Here is a 27520-nt window from a genome sequence, read left to right as displayed (position 1 = left end):
TTGCCCTTCTTGACGCCATCGGCAAGATGTTTGCCTCTTTTTTACAATAAAGACTGTCAAAGTGGGCTGACAATGCTGGCATTCTAGATTGCAGACAAACTGGATTCACCAAAGGTGTTGGCGTCGAAGTAAATTTAATGATGCTAAATCTGCTAAAGCTAGAAGCCATTAAAGAGAGGAAAAATGCATTCCTTGCTTTCATAGATCTTCGTCAGGCATTTGACAGCGTGAACAGGGAGACCCTATGGATGAAGCTCAAGAAATGGAACTGTCCTGCAGAGATTTTACAACCAATAAAAATGCTACATTCTAAAACTTCAATAAGAATTAGATTAAATGCAGATGGAGACCATACCGAAAACGTTCCAACAGAATGTGGGGTAGTGCAGGGTGGCCCTCTTGCAGCCTTACTCTTTAAGCTCTATCTTGCAGATCTACCAATGGCCTTTGCAAAGTGTTATACCTTCCCACCGAAAGTAAATGGTCAACAGCTAACTTGGGCAATCTACGTGGACGATTTAGTGCTGCTAGATACCACACAAATAGGGCTTCAGCGCCTTCTGCACCATCTCATTGTTTACTTGGGACACAACGACTTACAGCTTAATGAGCAAAAGTCAAAAATCGTGTCATTCAGTATAAACCTCGGAAAAAGAGGGAACCAATTTAAATGGTTTGCTGCAACGGACATTTAGAGAATATAACATCTATACGTTGGAATAATGTTCAATAAAATCCATTACAGAAGTAAATTGGACCCTTGATCTCAGAAACAGAATGAAAAATCGAACCCTCCAGTGTATGAAATGAAATGCTGATTATGGTGAAATTCACCATCAAGCACGTTCTAATGTTTTATCGCCAAAAAGTGCCGGCCACAATCACATTTGGAATTGAAGCTGGGTTAAACATCAGAAGATCTGTGTGGGAAGCGCTGGAAGGACAGTTATGGCGCAAAGTATTACTTCTTCCAAGATGTGTGCCCATTGAGTCCATACAATATGAACTTGGGCTGCAGTCCATGTATGCGACGGTTCTGTGGAAATCTAGCTCAATGTGAAGGAAACTGGCATTATGGATGCCAGCTCCTGCATACTGAATCTTTGCTCTCTCTGCTGCAAGACCCGCTAATGGATTGCTGAAAGAATGGTCCTCGAGGATTTGTGTCCAATTGGCCAACGCCAACATTGGCTTAGAAACACTATTAAACAATTCATGTGCAGCAAAGAAAAAATTGTCCTTCTGTGATTAAATTGCAACTTTAAACAAAAGAGCGTCTTACAAGTTGACATTAGGTCTGGGTGGCGAAGCAAGAGGCGTGAACAGGACCACCAGATATTTGGAGAAGTTCCCCAGCAGATATCACAGAGACCAATTTTTACGCCAGTGTTTAAATCTTTACCATACGAAAGAGTTACTGTTTATTAGATAGTCTCCTGAGGTTACGAATGACCTATGTCGATTTTGTGGACAAGCAGTTGAATCGGTCAACACCTGGTGATCGAATGTCTAGAACTGAGATTCCAGCAAAGTTTGTTTATGATAAAATTTTCACTTCAAAATGATGACCTAGAGACATGGTGGGGGGCAATTTTATTTGGCCAACATGTTGTTAATCTGTGCAGTTATAGACTTTCTTGACAATATCTTGAAGAGGTGAAGTGGTGTGACAAAACCAAATTTAAGGACTTGACATTGGGCTGTGATGAAAATGTGAAATGTAATTGTAAAATTAAGTTTGAAATAAACTAAGAAAAGTACTAATAAAAAAAAGAAACTCAACAAAACCTGTCCCTGTGATAATCCAGATATGTATTTAACTGTATGTAGCGCTTCACACATGGTTCGTCCAACATCGAGGCACTGTGATTATCATACCCCAGTCATTACTTGGTTTACCGACGTCCGAAGGACGTTAGCCAATGAGATAGCTCAGCCGGTTGAGCGCTTGTTGCTGCGTGGTCTGTAGTTTGCACGTTCGAATCCTGGCAAGGCCAACTCAGCCTTTCATCCTTTCGAGGTCGATAAAGGAGAACCGACTTCAGTTTGGTGATAATTGTGATCAATATGTTCTCTGTACAGTGCTTTGCCAAAAGCACTATATAAATTACCATTTGACCATGAGATTAGATATAGAATTTAACATGGAGTCCTTGCCTCTTTGCACTGTTGTATCATAACATTTGCATACCATTAGGTAGTAATAGCTCCAGGAAATGAGGACTTTCATTAAACATCAAAAGAAAATTCTGTTATCGAACCTCAAATCACACAGTACAATTCATGTTTGCTTTACTATGTAATTGGCTATCTTTTTGTGTTTCAACATTTAAACATACACAGGAGAGATCAAATAGCCAGACCTTAGAGAAATAATGAAAGGTGTACTCTGTCCAATGCAGAAAGCTGCCGCATATTAATGATTTTCATACAGTTTTTGCACACGTCGGCAGGATATTGCATACATTTTACTCTCTTGCAAAGGGGAAAAGTCATTTTTACTCTCTTGAAATCACATTTACTCTCAAAGTTTATAAATAGGGAGTTAAACACTCCCACCTCAAAATCTTATCTGGAGCACTGCACGTAGGTCAGCATGCAGAACCTCGCGTGATACGCCTGCTTCCTCTTGCAAAGTAGCACGTGTAACACAGAGTTCTTCCTGCATGGCCTGGCATGACATCTGGAACACCTCCAGGCAAGCACGTAGCTCAGCCAAGATGGTATTCTCAGGCTGTTCCAACCTCTCCTCTGTCCGCTGCCTCTGGGACATCAAGAGCACACCCAGGGTAGATCGGAGGGATTTATGGTCATCCCTCAGAGCCTCCCTGTGTGCCTCTGCGTGAGCAGCAATTTCTTGAATTGCTTGACGCAGAGAACCCATTTCAGCCCGCGTGCCCTGTCTGAGGCCGCCATGCCCCACCTGAGCAAGCGGGCCATTGTCTGTGCCGCCCGCTGCTGGAGATCCACCAGCCTGGCAGGAGGGAGCACGGATTGGGCCACACGTTCCATGCTCTGAGCGATATTATCAATAGCTGCCCCCTGGTGTTCGGAATTGGCAACCATGGCTTGCTCCCACTCAGTATACCTCGGTGGCGCACAGCCACCGCGTTGCTGGGCTTGACACCCGTGGGGCCGGAGGCGCCAAGGTCCTTGTTGGGTTGGCACCACCCGCGGCTGCAGGACTACATTCCTCTGTTGACGTGATGCCCCAGGCGTGGAGTGTGCTGTGGAGTGTGACCATGCATCCCGATCCACCACAGGCGGACGTCCCACCACCGTCTGGCCACTCAGTGCAGGTGTCACGGACAGAGGATCGTCCACATCAGAATCACTCACCATTGACGAATGGACATGACGCGCATCCAACTCGACATTGTCGCGTCAGAGTGATCATCCGGGCTAGACTCATTGCCAGCCCTAGACACGATGGTCTCGAGCACAAGTGGGTTCTCGTGGCCTACCACCCCACGACCCTCACTTGTGTCGGGTTGCTGGTGTGATAGCAACCCTGTGTCTGGTATGACATCACCATCCTCTGCCTCCATTGCGTCATCATCTGAAAAGTGGAAAAAACAAACATGAGTTTACATGTCAGAAGCACATAACCCACACACAAATAGACATCACATCAACAGCCAACACATGAAGCAGACATGTCACACACAAATGAGAACCTGGCATGCATCCAGTGGCCTTGATATGCAAACACATCCCAAAAGCAGAAATGGATGTGTCTAAATAGCAAAGCCTACCCAAGTACAAAATGTAGTATATCACCTCCATCAGACACCACCTCGGTCTGACACATGTCACAGTCAGAAAAGACAGATGGCAACAAAGAGATGGCACATACAATAAGCATGTCTGAACTGAAAATCGACTACAGCTGCAAGTGGATCCAAACACACAATGACACACGTAATATGCATGTACACATGCATCACTAAACCATCATCACCAATATAGCTTCATCCATCTTCAGCTCGGCCCGTACCGGGTGACATGGGCCATGTAGATATTGTGAATGTCCCGAGCAAAGCAAGGGCCTGCAACCAGGCATGAGGCAACATAATGGCCAGTACGGTCCGAGCTGCAGGCCATGAAGCCTCCTGAACACCCCTCCGGGCCTGATTGAGCACATTGTGCTATGAAAGTGCCCTATAGTATTATTCTGTGTGTAAATTCGGCACGGCCAGTCCCCACCATATTAGCTAAGTGGGCCTGGGCGTACACATACTGCACAACAGTGCACCTTAAGGATTATGCCAGTTGAACATAACGTGCGCAATGCTGACATCTCACCAGCATTAACATCAATCAACTACAAATCAGTCACTCAACAAAAAAGCTGCAGAAGACACATGTGTAAATGAACACTTTTACACACACATAAGTGAGTAGTCGCAATGTTGCACTACACAACATTGAAGCTGCTTGCATATGTACATGTGAAAGCGTTCCAAAACATCCCTTTCCCTGTACACCTGTATTGTGAACATGAACAGCATCCAATACAGCAAAGCAAGCAGCTACAACGCTGCTTGCTTTGATGTATGTGGAAGTGTACACATACACACGTAATGGCAGCTCCACAGGCATTACAAACCGATTTGCAGGCTACATTCAATCTGCGCCCCATACCAGTTGGTATAGGCTGCACATTGACCTATCAACTTAGCTAAACACCCACTAGGGAGTTCCAATACTGAGTACATGTGTCACAGGATGCACCTGTGCCCATGGCATACATGACAGAGAAGGGATGAAAATCTGACCATACATGCCAGGCCACTTTGACATTGTATCAGTGAGTAGGCATGTAGAACGGTGTAACATGGCTCAGAAGTGGGTTGATGCAGTGCAGAACATGTGCACGTTACCCACTATCTACATGAACAAGTACGTTATGATGTCTATCAATAAACATGAAGGCAGTGTAAGGGCAAGTTCAGGCATCACGTGCAATGTGAATGCCAAGGGGTTGCATGCCTACAGGTAAGCCCCCCGCCCCCTAAGTGAAAATGCAGGGAGGCATTGCATGGCAGCTAAAGTGTGATCAGAGAACTGTGTATTGGCAGACAGTGTTGACTAGCGTCATCTGCATCATCTGAGTCAACTGACAAAACAGCAGGTGAGAATGGGACAGTAAGCAGGACACATGATGAACCCTCAGTAGTACACCCATGTGTGCAGAAGCCACTAGACCAGTTGAACAGAGTCAGGGGGCCTGAAACAGGGGGAGGCCTGTGCCCCACACAGACTGTGACACCCTAAACATGTGTGTGATGCAGAACTGAGCCAGAGTGGGCATGGAATGGATGATCAAATGCCATTCAATGTTTGTCATCCTGGACACGTACTACAATGATCATCCAGGCAAGGACACATAGGGGCATGCATGGAATGCACATGGAGCATGAATGGGCACTCATGTCCCTGCGTAGCATCTGCCATCTGCACAGTCCCAGTGAGATACCCTGCATCAAGGACAAAGTATGTAGGCCACTGTATGCGTCTGGCAGGTTGGCAGGGGCAAGTGTGCATGTGAACAGGCCATTGCAGGACTCCAACATGACACCCACCAGTGCCATGGTGAAATTCGGGTGCAGTGGGGTGGAGGGGCAAGGGAGCATGCCTACGTGGAATGCCCGCATGCAGGCAGAACACACATGCACGTCAGTCATGCAATGACATAGTCCCAGTGCTGAGTGGAAAGACACCCCAGGCTACATGCAGAAGGGCCAGTGAGCTGGAACATGGACTGGAGGGGCAGCCGGGTGACTAGCATGTGAGCAGGGTGCCGGTGTGGTGATGAGGACAGTCCCTGTTTGCTCTACATGTCCAGCATCCTGCACAGCAGGCACGCATCAGTGAAACATTGCATGACTTGCACATGAGAACCATGTACACATAGCATGTAGTGGCAGTCAAGCACAACACATCACACAAGCAAACCACACATGGTCTGGACAAATACGCCACAACACTCACTGGACGGGGCATCAAAGTCCAGCATCTCTCCCACTCCTTCGTACAATTCTGTCGGTATGAACTCTGCAGCAACTGACTCGTGCGAAGTGAGTTCTTCCACCTCAGGGGGTGGCCCACTGCCAGTCACCGGAGTCATTTTATAATTAGAGGCACGCTTTTGCTTAGCAGAGCGTCAACGTCATCCCAACGCTTTTTGCACTCCTGAGCTGTGCGAACCTCATGTCCGATTGCACTGACACCCTCTGCAACATGCTTCCAGTGGGTCAAACGCTGGGCAGCCGTAGTGTGACAATTCGGGCCCACTAGCATATCACGGTCGTGTCCCGACCCGTAGTCCACAAGGAAGTCCAGTTCCTGCTTGCAGAAAGGCTTCTTCCTCGACGTGCCCGATGCCGGAGCCGTGTCTGGGGTCCCAGCCTCTGCTGCAGATGCAACCTTCCTCCTCTTGAGCAGTGGTCCGGACCCTGGCTGGCAAATGCCGCCCTGGTCAGTATGGGCAGTGGCGCTGGTGGATTGAACAGAGGGAGTGGCAGGTGGAACAAGGACGGAAGCCCTGACTTGCGTCAGTGGCTGCTGGGTACCCTGGAATGGACCCTGCGCAGCAACATCCGCTGTGCCAGGGTCATTGACCGGGACTGTCCTGGATGGTAGACTCACAGCCGGGGTGGTGTCGGCTGCATCTGCCCATGCACTTGCCAACACCCGGCTGCTCGGGGCAGCAGATGACAATACTGCCCCAGGGACACAAGCCTCAGTCAGGGCAGCCCTGCGTGCACTTACAGTGTGCCTCCTGACCTCCTGGAAATCTTCCTGGGACTCTTCAGGTGCCAACGCAGCATGCGCTGGCCGACCCTGAGCTGGGTGGTGGTGTCCACAGCTGCACCTGCAGCTACCACTACCCTTGGGCCCGTGGCAGTCGATGAAACGGACTGCTGGGTCACATGGGCGCCAGTGCCAGATGCAAGAGCTGCATCTCCTGGAGCCACAGGAGGTGGTGGCATGACTGCACCAACACGTGGCACAACATCGTGCCGAAGTGGCGCACCCCTGCCTCTTCCCTCTCTGCAGCCACCCTGGACACCCTGGAGTCCCCCTACTCCCTGGTCACCCCGGCCACATCCCTGACCACACCCGCCACGTGGAGTATGCACAGCTGAGGTCACCCCTCACCTTTCGTGGCCTCCCAACCATGGCACAGATGTAGTAGTGCAGGCACAGATTTAGTATTGCCAATGGGAGGTGTACACGACAATTGTCCTGGGCAATTGGGGCGAAGGGGGTGAGGGGTACTAGATGTTAACAGCACCCCTGCACCTGCAAGGCTGTATGTGACCCCTGTGATAAAGTGACAGGTCATGCAACGCTCAGGCACCCCAAAACTGCAGTAAAACTGCGCACGCAACCCCTGGTAGCCCACGTGTGTGGAATTAACCTCCCGCAGTGCGCTGTGGAACCCAGGGACACGAAAAACATGTACGTGTGGGACACGCAGGCTACTATGACCTCGAAAACGGGTACGCGATACACAGGGGCACCCACAGTTGGAAAAATAGCGTACACGACTCACCGTCTGACTAGCGTGATAAAGAAAACACGCATAGTCAATACCCCTGCCAAAAGTAGAGATACGTCCTTGAAATGCTGTGAAGTTGTGTTGGCGCGTGAAACAACCAGAAGTAGCAACACACGTCGGTCTCCACAAAAGGCACGTACAGCGAACTACTGGCCCCGCTCACCTTTAACCCGTGCTGAGGGAAACGCCCGGACGTGTCACGTCACTTACGCGCTTAGGCCCTTTCCTCAAATTACACGCATTAACACGCGGTCGTGCTGTTTTTTCACGTGCTGAATGACTATGCACCCGTGATGAGGGGAAAACCCGCGCGTGTTACGTCACAGATGCGCGTACGCGCTAAGGGCCTTGCCTCGAATTACACGCTGACGTGCTGTTTGTTCACATGCCAAATCACTCTGTATCAAGCTGGCCACGCGACAACACACGGAAGACCATGCTCCTGCCCAGAAGGCCGAATTACTGCCCCCCAGAGCCACGAGCTGACTCCCACGAGCCATCTGCTAGTGCCTGCCTGCCTGCTGGCCACGTGCCCTGCTATTTGGGCCTGCACGTCAGCCATCTGCAGGGGTCCAGTTGCTGTGACCACCCCTGCTGGAACAGAAGACTCCCGACTGAAGTTCCATCGCTCCACAGCCCAGCAGCAGGAACCAGTGGCCCACCCACACCTACCTCTGGGGTTGCCATGTCGGGGGAAACAACATCAGAGACCAGTGGCAACCCCCAGCCAGTGAGGCAGAGGGCTACCAGCTTCAATGCTGCAGAAGTTGATATCCTGGTGGAGCAAGTCCTGGTGCATTATGATGCCCTCTTCGGAAGACCACGCGCCGGCAATGAAGGACGGAAGAGGATCTGGAAGGACATCGCGGCTGCCATCAACGTGGAGGGGGTGGCAGCTCGCGACATACGACACGTTCGGAAGCGCTGGGAGGACTTCAGGTCCAGGACCCTCAGGAAGGCCCTGCGTCTCTTGGCGGCAGAGGATGCAGGGGGGTGCTGGGTCCGCCTTAGCGACAACCTAATGAGGGTCCTGGAACATATATGCCCAGCGCTCCACCTCCAGGTCCTTGAGAGGCAGACCCATCTGGAGTCGAGCGGTAAGTGTCCATGTGTACTGATTGTTGGACGCAGTGCATGTTGAGGTTTGCCAGGAGTGTGCAGCTTAGACATATGTCTGGAAAGGCCCATGTATGGTTGTGTATGTGCAGGGACATGAGCCTGCCGCATGTGAGTCCAGTCATGTGTAAGGCACATCTATGGTGTATGTGTTTAAATTCATGATGCTCGAATGCATGTGGGGATGCACACATGTTAGCATTTCTGTGTATGTACTGTGGCATGGTTGTGGTGTGACACATGGATGCTGCTTCCACCTTTATGTACGTGCACGGCATACATGTGCGTGTGTGTGTTTGACATGTGTGCGAATGTGGTACGCCATGGATGCATGTGACACAGGCATGTGGGAACCCGATTGGCAGATGTGACATAGTTGCCGATGATTGCACTGTGACAGGTTATGGAGATGTACAGATGTATGTATGTCTGGTGGCGTGTGTGCATGTGTTCGGCACTCCCCTTGTTGCATGTGACGTCAGGCTAACCTTTGGATGTTCATGCTGTTGTATGTGTATGGATGCTGCTGCCTGCTGCAACTTTCCTGTGAATATGCACATGTGTGTGGGTTCATATGATATGTGTGTTGCGGAGTGTGATGCCAACTGTGAAGTTTGAGACTGCCACTCATGTGCAACTGTCATGTGTGTATCAGACCATTGTACAGTGCCCTGATGCCTGTGTTCTGTCTCTCCCTGTCTGCAGCGGCAACTGATGAAGAGGGCGGAGACGGTGCTTTGGAGCACAGCGGCAGGGATCCCACTGCCAGCCGGAGACGCAAGGCCCAGCTCCCCTCCCAGGTTTACATCTCTTCGGGGAGTGAGGAGTCTGGTGCCGCGTCCGTGGCCGCAGCTGCCGAGGGAAGGTCCAATAGGCAGAGGTTGGAGGTGGACTCCTCAGCAGCAGAAGGGGCAGCTGAGCCCGCACAGGGCCCTATGGAGGAAGATGGCATGGAATCATCCAGGTTGATGGGGGGTTTGGTTGAGCAGGAGGCTGTGGAAGGCCCACACATGGGGCCTGGAGAGGGGGATTCCACTGGTGCTAGTGGTGCAGTCCAGGGGCAGGGACAGGAGGCAGCACAGGCCGCCGCGGAGGTGCCTGTGTGTAATCCTGTCCCCGATCCTGTGACTGCATCATCCGGCACCAGCAGGGATGCCTTCGTCCAGACCCGTTTTCAGGGAGGGGATGCGCACACAACTACTGGCCTTCCTCTCCCTGCGGACGTGGCAATCCAGGACCGTGTTGAGCCTGTCCTGGCTGGGGTGGCGTTGCGTCAACGTGGTATTCGGGATGACGTGCAGGGTTCTCGTGAGGACAATGCACGTCATTTCCAATACCTCAATGACCGCGTCGACCTACTAGGACGTGTCAGCAAGGCTGGGTTCCTTCGTGTGCTGGAACTTCTAGCGACCCCCTCCTCAACTGCTCCCCCTATGCGCCATTCGTCCTCCATGCCATCTTCCTGCCCAAGTATCACCTGGGCACCCTGTGGAGCTGTCCCTGACCCAGCGGCCAGGCTGGTGGAGGACACATCCCTGCCACAGTCGGGAGTCGGAGGTCCAGCAGCGGTGGCCATCCCAACAACTGGACCACAGCAGGAGGAGAACGTGCAGGCATCGACAGGCAGGGCACATGCACGGCAGCAGCAGGCTCAAGGTGGGAGCGAAGATGGCTCGGGCCATCAACATCACAGGGACAGGCATCCGCCGGAGGGCAGGAGGACCCTGGATTGGGAGTGTCTTCAGTGTGGCAGCGGTTGGGCCAGCGGATAGATGCAGAGCGGCGGCAGGCGGAAGAGGCACGGCTCACTATGGTCAGGACGGAGAACTCCGTGTGCAGGACATTGAGGCAGGATGAGTGCCTCGAGTCAACTCGCAGGGAGTTTGAGGACGCCATGGCTGCATCCCTGCGAGACCTCGAGGCCAGGGAAGAGGCCCGCCTCCAGGACATCGAAGAGGAGTTTGATGATGCCCTGGCCCGGAACATTAAAGAGTGAGCCGTAGGACTTGCCCGCCACCATTGTACATAGTTCATTAGTGTTAGGTTTCCTTTGTTCTATATTTTATTTTGGAGTAAATGGACATTGCTACACTTCATGTATATAGTTTTTTCCTCCTAGGACTTTTTTGTAGGTTTCATTTGCTTTGTGGATCATGGACCCTTAGGACTTGGATTGTAGATAGTTGTAGACTTGTACATACTTTCTTTTTCAATTTTCCCATGGATCAATGGTTTACTTTTATTAGGATTATTTATTTCTTATTGACATTGGCAAAGGACAACTTTTTTCATTCAACATGACGTTCATTTTCTTTTTCATTGGATTACCATTTTGTTTTGTGGGAATTTAGGCTGAGGGACATGAGTCGGGGCCTGCTGGCAGGTGCCCGCCACAGGTGGGTGGGTGGTGGCTGAGGGACATGAGTCAGAGCCTGCTGACAGGTGCCCGTCACTGGTGGGTGGGAGGGGTACATGAGTCGGGGCCTGCTGGCAGGTGACCGTCACATTTGGGTGGGGGACATGAGTTGGGGCTTGCTGGCAGGTGCCCATCACTGGTGGGTGGGTGGGTGGCTGGGGGACATGAGTCGGGGCCTGCTGGCAGGTGCCCGTCACTGGTGGGTGGGTGGGGGACATGAGTCTGGGCCTGCTGGCAGGTGCCCGTCACTATTTGCTGGGAGACATGAGTCGGGGCCTGCTGGCAGGTGCCCGTCACTGGTGGGGGGGACATGTGTTGCTGCTCACGAGTGCATGGTGCCATGTGGGCTGCCTGCAGGGCATGGTTAGGGTGGATGGGCTGCCTGCAGGGCATGGGGAGGGTGGATGGGATGCTTGTGGGGTCTGGGGAGGGTGGATAGGATGCTTATGGGCCATGAGGAGGGTGGATGGGCTACCTGTGGGGCCTGGGAATGGTGGATGGGCTGCCTGTGGGGCATGGGGAGGGTGGATGGGCTGCCTGCAGGGCATGGGGAGCACCCACACTGCCAAATCGTGTGTAAAGCTCCCCACGCACCCCCGGAATACGCGTACACCGCCCGCGCTAGCGAAATCGTGTGTAAAACTCCCTGCGCACCCCTCGGAATACACATACCCCGCTCGCTAGTGCGGGCGGGGTGCGTGTATTCCGGGGGTGTGCGTGGACTTTTACACACGTTTTCGCTAGCGCAGGCAGGGTACGTGTATTCCGGGGGTGCGCGTGGACATTTACACGCATTTTTGCTGGCGCGAGCAGGGTACGTGTGTTCCGAAGGGTGCACGGGGAGTTTTACACGCGATTTCGCTGGCGCGAGTGGGGTACGTGTATTCCGAGGAGTGCGCAGGGAGATTTACACGTGTTTCCGCTAGCGTGAGCGGGGTACGTGTATTCCGAGGGGTGCGTGGCGAGTTTTACATGCGTTTTCGCTGGGGCGAGCGGGGTACTTGTATTCCGAGGGGTGCGCGGGGAGTTTTACACGCGTTTTTGTGGTTGGGGGGCTGTATGCTGGTCCACTGGCCCTTGCGCCATGTACTGGATTTGTGCAATGTTTTTGGCGCATGGGCGGGGTTGGGGGCGTAACTGGTGCTGCTGCAGGGTCGCTGCGCCACTCTGCACCACGGCTGCTTATGGATGTATAAATCCATGAATATGCTGTGTACCTAAATGGGTTTTGCACCAGCCGCGTGCGCCACTTGTGGGCCGAATTCTATGAATTACCCCCATTCTGTTATAGAGGCTTTTGTCCATGGAATGCAATTATATCCATGAAGATCAAAATAAAAAGAAGCGTTCTGGTTTCTGTCAAGTAACCTGACCTTTGCACTGCCCTCTGCTCGAAACTTGTGTGTAAATGTACACAGGAAAATAATAAAGCTGTCGTATTTACAAGATTTTCATGCGTAAAAAGGCCTGGTATGTACCTTATCTGGAGGCCTGGCAATGATGCTCTGGATGTCGTCCTGGATGAGCTCCACGACTTCCAGGATGGTCCCCCTGTCCAGGCGGTAGTGTGTGGATCTGCCTGTCAGTCAGGGACCAGGGTGTGGCCCTTGTGAGGTGCATAGGTGCACTCCTCCGCGGCACAGCTTGCTGCCCATTGTTCATCTGCATTATCCTGCTCCACCGCCGGTAGGCCTGTTGCACCTCCTGCTCATAGAGCTGCACTCCTGCATGCAGCACCTCCAGGTGCATGGCTACTGCTACGAGAGGCAGCATGGTTGTGTGGAAGGTGTGTGTGATGTGGTTGTGGTTCTTTTCAGCAGTCCCTGTGTGCAGCTGGTTCAATTGGGTGCACCTGTGACCTGTGCCTGGTTACCGTCTGGTCCGCTGTCGCAGTGTTTCGCGCACGGTTATCCCGGTGTCACCAGCATTTTATTGCCAGTGTTTCCGGGGAAACCGCTCTTATAATGCTGCCTTATTTCCAGCACTGATTCCGGAGGGTCTCGCTGTTTCAGTTCCCTGTGCTACCAGCAACGGCACACTGAATTGTGTGAAATAATGGACACTTTATTTTCAATCTTGCTGTGCCTTACATTACGAATTTGGGAGTTCCTAACACATAGTGCGCTATTCAAGAAAGTCTAAATCATAGGTTAGTCTGTAGTGTTGCTACATGAGCCTCATATTAATCCAGTCCTGGATGTCCAGTGCTTACCTGAATCCATACCCGCCAAGACTGAATTCCTACTGCTGTCCAACAACACTGAACACCCCACCATCCAGCCTTGGCTCTCTGCTATGAACCTCAAGGGCTTCATACCCCAGCTAGCAACCTGCGCCAAGTCCATTGGGTTCGACAGACATCTCACCTTCAAACAGCAGATAGCAAGGAAGACACAAACTGCTTGGTACCAACTTTCTCTCCTATGGAAAATCAAGCCCTTCATTCCAGAAAACAACTTCAGATTCACTGTCCAAGCCTTGCTCCTCTCACACCTGGATGGTGGCTATACCCTTTTGGAAGGCCTGTCAGTGACTACTCTGGCACCTCGGGGATGTGTTCTGCATGCAGCAGCATGACTCATCAGGACTCCACAATTTCGACCACATCACACCGACCCTTATTGAAATGAACTTGCTCCCAATGCAAGCCTGTATCATCTTCAAATCCTGTTGCATTATCTAGAAACGTAACATCCCTGGAGGCCTGCAATACACCAAAAGTAAAGACATGTGCAGACTTGAAATCCGCTGGTGCAGGAAGGAAAGAACCAAACGACTGGCCTTCTCTGGCTACATGTGTAGACATGGGAAAGATATTTGCCAGGCATTGCTTTAATGGTACTAACTGGCTATTAATGGTAGCAGGTGGGAAATGGTGGATGCACCAGGGCATTTGATAGCACTGCCTGTCAAATGCCATCCTAAAACCTATCCACTTGCTGAAGGCAGGCCTGGTTGAGACATTTTTATTACAGCACTAGTGTGTTAACAGCACCAATTAAACCATTAGCTTTCAGAAGACGGCCTTGAAAAAACCCTGGCAGGCACTTTGAGTGCCAAGTTTGATTTTAAGGCTTAATAAAGCGAGCTCAAAGAGATCCAAGGAGAGTGTATTTTGTGCATGGATGGTCATGAAGTGTGTGCAATTGGTCATAGGCATTAGTGGTGTCAGAGGCAATCAATGGGTGAGTTAATAAACAAACACCACCTACACCATCTCCCTATCTGTACTCCAATGCATTAGTTTCAACTAAAGATTGTACTTTAACACCACCTGATAGAAACAACTAATGAGGTTCAGTGGAACACACGTCAGCTTTTCTTCTACCAGCAGACTATGACAAAATGCAATTGTTCCATAGCAAAATGGGGCTTTCATGTGGAAAACAAAGCAATTTGTATTATTATGGTATTTATTGTGTGCGGACCTCGCTTTGAGAAGCAACAGAGCATTTTAAAGAGCTATACAAAAATACAGATACACAACAGAGTTCTTAACAGAGGTATACAACAGTACAGATGCATAACAGACTTCAGAGGTAACAGAACAGCTATACAGCGGGGGGGTAGGATACAAAGGGGTACATCTATGCAGGGAGGAGAGGGGCAGAGGGTGTCTAGTGAGTCAGAGGGCACGGGGGGCAAAGTGATGGCCTAGCTGTCGAGGACAGACACCTGGAAGAGGTGGTTCTTCTGTTATTTTCTGAATTGTAGGAGCATGGGAGTGAGTCTGGTGCTGATGGGAGGAGGTTCCATAGTCTTGGGGTGTAGGCAGAGAAGGGTTGTTTTCCAGTTCTTAAATTTTTAAAGTAGTGGATTTCTAGTTTGCACGTGTCCTGGCTTCTGGTGGTGGGCTGGAGAAGCTGAGTTTCTCCTCAAGGTAGCTGGGTGACTTGAGAGCGACTGCCTTATAGATGATGCAGCAAGACTTGAAGGTGATTCTTGCATGCAGTGGGAGCCAGTGAAGGTTGATGAGGGCAGGGGTGATGTGGTCGTATCTACATAGACCCTTGATGAGGTGGGTGGCTGCATGTAGGACACTGCTCAGTGGCACGAGGGAGGATAACAGGAGGCCTTCGAGGAGGGCATTGCCCCATCCAGGTGGTATAGGGCCAGTGCTTGAACGGTGGATCTAAAACTGTCCCGAAGGAGGAAGGGCTTGATTTTCTGCAGGAGGGAGAGCTGATACTAAGCTGTCTGAGTTTGAAGGAGAGGTGTTTGTCGATGCGGAACCCGAAGGACTGTCTGGGTGTTCATTGTTGTTTGATGAGGAGTAGGAATTTGGTCTTGGAAGGGTGAGCTGCAACTATACACTGGACATCCAAGACTGGAGCACAGAGAGGCAGGTTTTGAGCCTGTGGATGTCCTTTACGAAGTTCATCTTGAGGTACAACTCTGTGTCTTCAGCATATTGGTGGATGTAGATGTTGTGTGTGGGTAGGAGGGCTCCCAGTGGTTCCATGTATACATTGAAGATCACTGGGGAGAGGGTGGAACACTGTGGGACTCCACAGGTGACGGGAAGCCTTGGCGATCTAGAGGAGTCCATTTGATCAAACTGCTGATGGTTTGTGAGGTAGGACTTGAACCAGCGTGGGAAAAGGTTGCTGATCCTCATGTCCCGATGATGGGTGTCTGTGGGAACCTGGTGGTTTACTGTGTCGAAAGCGGCCGAGAGGTCAAGTAAAACCAGGAGGCAGGGTTGGCTGTCATCAAGGATGTGAGGGCGTCGACAGCCTGTATGGTTGCCATCTCCATGTTGCATATGGGTCTGAACCCGGATTGGTAGGTTTGGAGGAGATTATTGGTGTCAATGTGTTGCTGCAGTTGCGTGGCTCCCACTTTCTCGATGTTTTTACCTAGGAAGGGAAGATGGGTGATGGCCCGTTAGTTATCTAGGTTGTCGGATCCATAGTGGGTTTCTTTAGTAGAGGGAGGATTTGTCATGTCTTTAGGCTCGATGGGTAGGTGCCTTGAGTTAGGGAGCTGTTGATCTCCAGGTAGGAAAGGAGAGCTTCTGCAGGGAGGGTCTTGAGGATGGATGCTGTATACGATATGACTTTCCCAGTGACCAGGGCTTCTATCAGGTCCTCTGTAGGCAGTGTCTTGAATCTTGTTCAGGGAATGAAGATTTTGCGAGGAGGGATGAGAGGTGTGTCTGTGGATGCAGAGCTGGTGTCTATGTGCTGGTGAATATTGCTGATTTTGTTGATGAAAAAGGAGATGATGGCAGTGTTTACTTTCGATGGATTGTGGAATGGCAGGGTCGGGTAGAGGGTTGATGCAGTGCTTGACCTCTTTGAAGAGGGCTCTTCTTTTGTTGTCGGCTTCTGCTGTGGTGTTCTGATAGTAGGAGGCCTTGGCTGTGTTGATTAGTTGTCTGCAGGTTGCTCAGAGTTCCTTGAAGTGCGCAAAGTCAGATGCGGACCAGGTTTTCTCTTGTTTCCGGATGACTCTTTTGCACAGTTTGAGTTCTTGCGTGTACCAGCGTGATGATGGTTTTGTTTTGCAGGTGGGTTGTAGTCGCCTAGGAATATATTTTTTTGCCTGAGGGACATGGTGGTGACCAGGTCAGTTAAGTCTCTGATGAAGGCGGTGTTGGGTTTGGGTGGTCTGTAGAGGAGATGCAAGGTGACTGTGTTCATCGGGAAGAGCGGGAAGTGGCATGAGAGGACTTCAAAGGAGGCAATGCTTTTGACGTCAAGTCTGGTGCAGGTCCATCAGATCTTGATGCATGATTGTGAGACCGCCGCCTGTCTTGTTCGGCTGGTTTCTGTGTTGGATGCTGGAGCCGTCTGAGACAAAGATGTCTAGGATGTGGGTGGAGGTGGGTGTCAGCCTGGTCTCGGCGATGAAGATGGCATCAAGGTTGTGTGCAGTGATGATGTTGGTGATGGCTGCTGCATGGGTGATAGCTGAGTGGACGTTGGTGGGCCTCTACCTCTGTGTTGTGGATAGTGAGTGGGTGCTGATGGGCTTGAGGCAGATGTGGGTGAACTTTGTGCATTGTCCATGTCTTAGTGGTGGGTCAATGTCGTTGACGTTGCTGGTGATGGTGGGGATGGCCTGTGGGGACAGAGGGAGAAAATATATGTCAGCGCGTGCTTGCCTGTTGTCTGACCTGGGTCCTCCCAGTCCGAAGAGGTCAAACAGGAATTGCCCATTTCTTTTTCTGCCCTACAGGTCCAAATAGGAAGTATCCTTTTCTTTGTCTGCTCTACAGGTTCAAATAGGAATTGTGCTTTTCTTCATCTGCCTATTTTTATGTTTGAACTTCAAGAGCAGAAAGGAAGAGGCAGGCCTATGAAGGTGGGTGGGACATAAGCATGCAACCTAGATCCACTTGCAATAACCACATGCAAATCAGTCAAGTACTGCCACCAATGGTAGCATCCAAACTGCTAGGCCAGAACCCCTCTGCATGGAAACACAAGCAATCACAGACATGTTTCAGCCTTGTTGGGCCTCCACAGTGAAGTGCAGCTTTGTTCCCCATGGTGCAGTGAGCAAGGGACCAATGTCTGGGCAGACCCTCTCACATATAGTGAGACAAACTATAACCACAAAAGGGATGGGTGGAAGGTTTTGTATGAATCTGAACCACTGGCATTGCTCTGGACAACCTTCCACACACCCGTTTTTTAGCCCATCTGCGCCGTTTCAAAAGGGGTCCAGACATTTGCAAATCAGTCAGGTACTGCACCAATGGTAGCAGCCCAGCCTGTATGTATGTTTATACAAAAAGAAGATGTATTAACAAGTGTCTAAACCCAAAAAGTAAAATGACAAGAGGTATATCTGATACCCAAAACTTCATACATGAACATTAAAACGTTTTTTATTAAACATATAGCAAATGACGCTCATAAAATGATCACATTACATAAAACTCCATAAAAACATATAAAACATATATCTCATAGAACACAAGAAGTACAAACAATGTGGGTTGGTTCTTCTAATAACTGGATCAAAAACTGTTCTCCCTTTTTTTGGAATGCTATTATTGTTTTCTAAACCCAACTTGCACAAGTTTCTGTCCCTAGAACACAGACAAATGTAGGACATTCATCAGGGGTATAAAGTTGCTTGTGTTTTTGATAGTGATAAGTCTTCTTTCCTATCACTTCTTCTCTGCCATGTGTGCTCAGTAATACGAACCCTGTGGGTTAAACACACTCTATTAAAATGTACCTATTATCATTTAGATCTTATCAATAGACCTTAATAAAGGGCCCCCATCCCCATCCACCTAGGGGACTAGATATGCTTCTCTCTTACATACCTTGTAGAGTGTGGGGAACATTTCCACAGTCTGTAGTGCACCAACCAATGGTGATTGTAGGGAAGATTTCCTTTTCATGGGGAATATCACTCCAACTTTTCTTCTATGCTACAGTAAACAGAGACAAGAGGACCTATTTTGAGGTTGTTGTAAACTGTCTAGATGTTGATATAAGTTGTCAGTACTATTGTGTCGCCATTAGGGCCCTCTTACCTGTAGGGATTGTAGACAGTATTTGCCCACGCTTCAACACTGCCGTCATGCGGTTAGCACAGAAATTGACCAATGTGTGTTATACCGGTGAAAAGCTAAGGGAAAGATAAAGAGAGAAGGGCAAAAAACCTTACTCAATATATAGGTTTTAAAACACCAGGTCTCAACTGTCTAATGCGTTTAAAGTAAGGGAACCATCACACTTACTTCAATGATGTTCAAATATGCTCACTTCTGCATATATATAGATGGATCTGTAGGTCTTCACAGACACAGGCCTCAAAAGAATCCAGAATGCTCCCTTCCAAACGGGGGGTCGAGGGGGATCGGGGGATAATTCTTATCTCCATCTCTAAGGACAGGGAAAAATAAGGAAGAGTAATATCCTCGTGAGTGGAAATATAATCTAAGTCTTGAACGCAAAGGTTTATTAGTTATATATATTGTTTAGTACTTCCAACTATGCTTGGCCAGGTCCCCTATGCATGGAAACACAAGCAACCCCAGACATGTTTCGGCCTTGTTGGCCTCCTCAGTGAGGTGCGGCATGGTTCCCTATGTCTGGGCACTTGCACCTGCTCACAAACTGCAAAAGAAAGGAAGCTGCAAAGCTGCCTAATTAGGGAAAAAGTGCGGCAAAAGAGCAAGGCAGCAACAGTTTATCAGTGATTGACAGGTGGCCGGCGGCTTAGGCCATGTGACGAGATCCACTTGCCCCTGCTCACCAACTGCAAAGGTAAAGAGGCTGGAGGGCTGCTTAAGTAGGGAAAACGGGCATCAAAATAGGAAGGCGCTAACAGTTTCTCCTTCGCCTTCCTCAAAAACTACATTTAAATAAATAAATCCCTGCTTATTTGTCATCAAATAATGCTTTCATGTATATAACATGAGCAGCTGTTGCAAAACAGACTTGTGGATTAATATATGACTCCATACGATCTGGTTGATAACAGCTTTAGGGGCCGATTCATGGAACAAACGTGCGCCGAAAATCCATGCACAAGCAGGCGCAAGGGAGCGCAAGCGTGAGAAACGCAGCGCACGCGTGCGATTCAAGGAAGACGCTGCGCGTGTTTCCCGCTGTCCGTGCGCCCAATCCAGCCATGGGGCACGCAGGCATACACGGAGTGCGCTACGCGCACAGCAAAAGCGCACATAGCGCGGCGCACACAACCAGAGTAGGCGGAACAGTGGGTGTAACACGCGGAATGGGGAACAACGTGTGAAAAAGAAGGCGTAACTGGGGAAGTACTGCAGGGAACTACACGGAACGCCCACACGCACGCGAACAACCCGTATTCATGGTTCCGAATACGGGAAACCCGCGCACGGCAAAAGACGCACACAGGCGTCAACGCGTCTGCCACACGAAGGCAGGCGGAAGTGTCCCCACGCACAGTATAAAAGTGCGCGCAACCAACAAACACGTATATGCAGCTACGATGAATGCCCCATTTGTCGCAGCACTGATCGTGGGACACCGCAGGAGGAGGAGAATAGCCAAGGCATGCTTTTTCGCACCACGGACAAGCCTTTTTGGGATGCCTGACGACCAGGTCTATGGCAGGTATAGGTTTCCACCCCACATCATCCTAGACCTGGTCAGGGAGTGGGAAGATGACCTTTCATCCCCCACCCTTTGCTCCCAAGCATTGAGCCCCTTGGAGAACCTGCTCAATGTCCTGCATTTTTTGGATACTGGGTCATTTCAGCGGACTACTGCCATAGTGGGGGGGGTCTCACAGGCTACGCAGTCACGCTGCCTACACCAGGTACTGGCAATCATGACAGCGCGCCCCTCAGTCCGCAGGCACATATACATGCCCAGAACACCCGCAGAAAGGCAGGCCGTTGTCCTGGATTTTTTCAGGGTGGCACACTTCCCCAAAGTGCTCAGTGCCATAGATTGCACCCATGTGGCCCTACGTCCACCTAGGGCCACTGAGCACATCTACCGAAACCGCAAGTACTGGCATTCCATCAATGTACAGGTGGTATGCAATGCAAAGGGAATCATCACCTCTGTCTATGCAAACTACCCTGGCTCCATCCATGACAGTTTCATATACAGAATGTCCGCCCTGAGCCGGGCCCTGGAAGCTGGGCAGCATGGCGACACATGGCTCCTAGGTGAGTACAAATGCCCTTGCACATGCATGCAAGTCACACACAGACAAATACCCAAACCCTAATAATCTCAACTATTATCACCTCCCCAGCGGACAGTGTCTACCCTCTGAGCAACCACATGATGACGCCAATCCGGAACCCCACCACACCACCCCAGGTAAGATACAACGCCGCCCATATTGCAACCAGGGCCATAGTGAGCGCACATTCGGAGTGCTCAAGTCACGTTTCCGCTCCCTTGACAGCTCTGGCGGGCAACTACTCTATGCACCACCAGAAGTGTGCAGGATCATTGTGGCAGCATGTGTCCTGCACAATGTTGCAACACAGCAGGGCGTCCCGGGGGACATGGTGGAGCCCCCACATCCCCAACCACAGGCACAGGCGCTGCCCATGGGAGGAGACAGGGCACGTGGCGAGGAAGCCAGGACCCAGCTTGTGGCCACATTTTTCACCTAAACTCCCACCCCTGCGGAGTGCACACAGGCCTGGCACATACCAGGTGACAATCGATGATGACAAAGAGACAGTCAACTGTCACAACCCTACCACCCTGAGATAGTTGCCATGGAAGTGCCACATCGTCTGCATCCCTAGCTACTTAAACACAAGCTATCCTGTGTGACCAAAAGGCACACATATGACATATGACATGATATGGCCTATACACAAGTATTTCAAGGTGCGATGAGGCAGGGAGGGGGAAACAAGGGAAGACAGACAACGGTACAACTAGGCCAGGTGTCAATTAGATTGTGCAAGTGCAGGGGTAGGGGGAAGGGAAAAGTGCAAGGGGAAGGGGAGGTGGGGTGCAGTACAGGGGAAGTAGACCAAAAAACAAATACATAGGTCAGCTGGTAGCAACTGCAAAGGTAAGTGCAGGCAAGTGCTGGGTAGGGGGGGCTGTAGGGATAGAGAGACAGTACCGCAGTGCAGGGGGTGCCAGGGAGCCAGTGCAAGTGGAGAGTGGCTGGACCAGGGACCGAGGTCGGTGAGAGTGGCCCAGTTGCAGATCCAGTGCAGTTCCAGTGAAGAATTCCTCAAGGGAGAGGCAGAGAGAAAGCAGAAGCAAAGAGGAAGGTCTTGAGGTGCTTCCCGAACCAGAGATGGTTCCCCTCAAGTTCAAGTGAGGCAGGAAGGCTGTTCCAGAGGGAGGGCCCTGCCGCGGAGAGAGATCTACCCCCAGCTAGTTGCTCTGAGAAGGGGATGACCCTGACATGCAAGGTGTGCATCACACACACCTGCAAAACAGGCCATGGCCATCACTGTTATGTCACTCAAACCCTCCCAAACCACAACATGACATGGCAAGCAATACCCATACACCAACACAGTAAAAATAAGGTACACATTGCCATGTCCAAAATGTACAGTGGCATCAGACAATGATGCCTGACCAGGAATCAGATGAAATGACAGACCAACAACCTCCCACCGAAAAATAAGTCATTTCCAAATGCATTACAAGAGTTGTAGACGTAACATAACAATGAATGCCTGTCTACATGCACATTGTGCATTGCAAAATCAACACTGCAGCTTCTGTGTGCTGTGTCCTACTCCTGCAACACACTGCTCAGCGCACAGCAGAGTGAACAGCCATTGTGTGTGATGCACACCCTGAGCATCACATCTAAGCGACAGACCACATCAAAAAGCAAATTAGGCATGTACAGGATCCATAATTGGTCACAGAACATGCGCTGCAGGGACTCAGTGGCCACCAGAAGGCAAACAGTGTACATGTGGATATGCAAGGGTGGGAGTACATGTAGTGCATCAGAGTGCAAGTGTGTGGGTCTGCAAGGACATGCACTCAACATATGCATGTTCACTCAAGTGACCATCAGTGTTCTCTACACATCACATGTGAACATTCACCATGTGTACACCCCAGCATGTCAAACCACAACTATCCCCTCTCACCTGAAAGGTAAACACAACACATGAACAGGCATTGATCAGCAGAACAAAACATGTACATAGGATACCACCATTACAATGTCAGAGTTCCCATCACACTGCAGGGCAAGGCAACTATCAACAACAACCCCCCCCCTCCCTCACAAATGACCATGACCCACTGAACATCTGCACCTGGGTCATGGAGCCTTCAACCCTCAATTCCACCTGGCCACAGGATCACCTTTACCCTTCGTCACCATCTCCCACCTTGTCTGTAAAAAGGTGCCTGCACCCTCAGAATCCACACTCATTTACAAAATCAGAAAATCCAAGGCATAAAAACGAACCCGAACACCCTCCAGTAGATGACTTGACGTAGCAGTACCTCACAAAGGCCAAGTACTACCACAATGATGCAACAACCAAGGTAGCACAGTAAGACAATGTCACAACAGGATGTGAACCATGTGTGGTACATAACATAGGATGATGCACCATGAATGGATGTGTATTGTCACAGGTCCCGTGTACAGGCGCGGGAGTGTCACGAAACAACCACCCCCACTGTGTCCCGGGTGCCTGCAAGGTCAAACTCACACAGGCCCCTGAGACCCTGGTGGGGAAGGAGGTTCAGGGATATGCAGTCGGGACAGGTGTTGGCACACTGGATAACTGGAATGAGTGGCAGGAGAGGCGAGGAGGAATGACACATGAAAGTAGGGAATGGACGAAAATGTACTACCTGCATGAACACATACACAATCCAAACAAACGTGGACATCATTGTCATGGCCTTCTGTAGTCCAGGTTTAGGAGTGGTACGAACCAACCACCCCCTCTAGGGTTTTGGCGCCTGCAAGTTCGGGGCTTACACAGGCATCCGCAACCCCAGCGGGGAAAGAGGGTTAGGGAACGTTGCTTGGATAGGTACGGGAAGCAGGAACACCGGGTAGAGGGTACAGGGTTCAAAATTGCATAGGATTCCGGGTGATTAGGGGGAAAAAAACATACCAAATCGAATCACACCTACATTCATGCATTAGTGCACCCCCCAGCAAGGCTATGCAGAGCAGTTTGAAAGAAAAACAACAAGACACTTAGCTCTGGTTTTGAGTGCTGGCCTCCTGCCTGCGCACTCTCAGGTCCGGTTACAGGAGCACTGCAATGCTGCAAAGAGAGCCACAGTCAACAACCTGTATGTGCCAATAACACAAAAACACAACACCAAACATGCCCCATAGCAACAAACTACTCTACAAACAGACAATCTGGTGTAGATGCTTCGTACCCATATATAATATTACCCCTGTGACGGGTCATACACAGTCAATGCAGTAAGTCAGCCGCCGGTGGGTGCGTGGCAAATGGAACACCAATGTGTCACAATTCACACAACATGCAATGTTCCCTGGGTAAGCAGACAGACCCATATAGCAAGCCATGACTTCAGAACAAGTTGCATACCACCATGACCGAAACAAAGTTGGCAGTGCATGTATCAAAATGTACATGGAAATGAAATGCATTGCACCCGAGTATGTCCCTTGCTGTATGTCCCTGTGAGCTGCCCCTTTCCATGTCTCGCAAGGCTACATGGTTGATACAAGTGCCTCAATGGACCTTGGTGTACCGGAGGGTATGTGCCAGTGCCCCTGCAGGTGTCCCAGACACCCTTACAATCAACAGCCATCAGTCCACCAACACATCAGAGCTGCATTGTGTGCTTCAACATCAATATTCGTCCAAGCTCACCCTCAGTGCTGTGACTAAGCCTGCATGTGCAACTCGCCTGGTGCAAGCTTTGCTGTGTTGTGGCCCCCCTGTGCTGCTCACCTTGCCTGGAGTTCCTTGGAACACGTCAGCAGTTCTAGGATGTAGGTCTGCAATCCCTGTGCCTCTGCTTGTGCACACATGTGCATGTGGGCACCAACAAACGTGTCCAGAATTCAGACGTCCAATGGGCCATGTCTGCTGGCAAAGGTGCTCTGGAGGCTCATCCCCCTGCAGAAAGGGCATGAAACACATGATTAATGATTCAAAGTCATCTGTGTGTGTCTCTTCAGGCATCCCATTACTTGACCATGTCAGAGAGTCACATCATAAATCACACCATCAGTCCGTCTTTCACATCCAAAGTGTGGAACACTATCTACAGCATGAATTGCAACAAGCACGTGTACAGTAAAGATAAGAAACATACTACACAATGCATAGCAATTAATATACACATTAATCATGAAACACCCCATCTAGCAAAAGCTGAACAGTGGACAATAACACCAAAGTCATCCCCACTAGGGGTGTAAACACAAGTCACACAGCACCAGACATGCCACAGATATGACAGTCCAAAGCCCTTGTGTAAATGTTCGGGACACCGAACCATCCTTGCGAGCCCATGGATAAGGGAGGCAGGAGTGGCATATGTGAGTCAAGGACCCCAAGCAGCAAACACATACACAAGACAAGCCTGAAGGGCCCAGCTGGAACAGACAGTGGATGCCTTCAAAAGCCACAAAGCACCGCACCGTCACATGAAAGCACAATAGACAAGCAATTTTAAACTATATTAACTATTAACTAATTACACTAACTATGGAAAACCTACATTACCTAATTAAACTAACTATCAAACGGAAACTTAACTAACTAAACTAAAAGAAAAATCAAAAATGGCCACATACGACCCGGGGGGGAGGAGAGGCACCCAGGAGGGGGGAGGTACAGGGTGCTGCTCAACATCTACATTTGATGATGCTGAGCCAAAAAAAAACCTCCATGGGCTCAACGCCTGCACAGCCCGACCTATGTGGGAGATAGATGGTCGTCCGAGTCTGGCTCATCCTGGAAAGGAGGACGTGGCACAGTAGCCTGGCCACGCCTAGCCGCAGCTTGCCCCTCGTCGGCAGCAAGTCTGCTGGACGGGTGAGCCTGGTTCTGTGTGGCGATGTGACGTAGGTCTGCATGCAGAACCTCACGTGATACACGTGCTTCCTCTTGCAAGGTAGCACGTGTAACACAGTGTTCCTCCTGCAAGGCCTGGCTAGACAACCGCTGCACCTCCCGGCAAGCCTGTAGCTCAGCCGAGATGGCACGCTCAAGCTGTGCAAACCTCTCCTCTGCCTTCTGCCTCTGGGACATCATAAGGACACCCAGAGTGGATCTGAGGGAAGCATACTCCTCCCTCAGGGCATCCATGTGCGCCTCTGCGTGAGCAGCAATTTCTTGACGCAGAGACGACATTTCAGCCTCGCGTGCCCTGTCTGAGGCCGCCATGCCCAGCCTGAGCGAGCGGGCCGTGGACCGTGCCGCCTGCTGCTGGAGAAGCACCTGCCTAGCAAGGTGGAGCACAGATCGGGCCACACGCTCCATGCTCTCAGCGATGTTCTCCATTGCTGCCCCCTGCCGTTCTGAATTGGCAGTCATGTCTTGCTCCCACTCAGTATACTGCGGTTGCGCGTGGCGACTGCGTTGCCGGGCTTGACCCCTGCGGGACCCAAGGACCGGGGGTCCTCGCTGTGTTGGCACCGCCCGCGGCTGCACAACTACATGCCCCCGTCGACGTGATGTCCCAGGCACATCAGTGACTGGTGTGGAGGGTGACCCTGCTTCCCGATCCACCACGGGCGGAGGAACCAAGACTGTCTGATACCTCAGTGCAGGTGTCGCAGACAGAGGAGTGTCCACATCAGAATCACTCACCCCTGACACATGGACTTGATGCTCATCCAACTCAACATGGACGTCAGAGTCGTCATCAAGGCTGGACTCATAGGCAGCCAGAGACAAGATGGACTGTAGCACTTGGGGGTTTTCGTGGCCTACCATGCCACGACCCCCACTAGTGCCGGGTTGATGTAGTAGTAACAACCCTGTGTCTGGCATGACAACACCATCCTCCGCCTCCATTGCGTCATCACCTGAAAAATAGGGAGAAAAAAGGTCACTACACATGTTAGAAGCACACAACACACACACACACACCGACAGCAAATGCATCAAGCAGACATGTGACACACAACATATAACCTGCCATGCATGCTGGGTCAACTTTGAATTGCTTCTGTGATCAGACCTGTTGAAAGGTAGCAGTTTCCATGGACGTGGGTCTATGCAGTGCAGAAAATGTGTACGCCACTCACTACCTACATGTACAAGGACTCCATAGTGTGTGCCAGGAAATGTGAAGGCAGTGCAATGTCAAATTCAGACATCACATGCATTGTGCATTCAATGTGTACCATATCTAGAAGCCAAGCACCCCTCCACCCCAGTACCAAAGCAGGGATGCCTAGCATGGTATCAAAAGGCTGACCATACACCTGTGTATTGACAGGCAGTGTTGACTGGCATCAACAGCTGAATGTGATTCAAGTGACAACACTGCAAATGATGCTGGGACAGTAAGCAGGACACATGATGAAAACTCTGGATTCCGCCCATGTGTGAAGAAGACACAACAACAGTTGGACAGAGTCATTGGCCATTGAACAGGCTGAGGCCTGTGAGCCACACAGATTGTCAGACCCTAAACATGTGTGCAATGCAGGACTGAGCTACAGTTGACATGGGAAGGCTGATGAGATGGCAGGCAATGTATGTAACCAAGGACTTGTATTACAGTGATCATCCAGTCAAGGACACATAGGGGCATGCGTGCAATGCAAATGGAGCATGAATGGGCAATCATGTCCCTGCAGGACATCTGACCTATGCACAGTACAAGTGAGATACCCTGCATCAAGTACTAAGGCTGTACCACACGGCATATGTTTGGCAGATTCTACGCTGGAAGTTAGCATCTACACAGGACGCATGAACAAGAAAGTACACATTGGCAAGATTGAAGAACACCAGTGCATAGGTGGAACTGGGGTGCAGAGTGGCG

This window comes from Ambystoma mexicanum, chromosome 6p (assembly GCF_040938575.1).
Source record: "Ambystoma mexicanum isolate Mex_15411 chromosome 6p, UKY_AmexF1_1, whole genome shotgun sequence".
Classification (NCBI taxonomy): Eukaryota; Metazoa; Chordata; class Amphibia; order Caudata; family Ambystomatidae; genus Ambystoma; species Ambystoma mexicanum.
The sequence above is the reverse complement of the archived record's forward strand: the minus strand, read 5'-3'. Positions refer to the sequence as shown.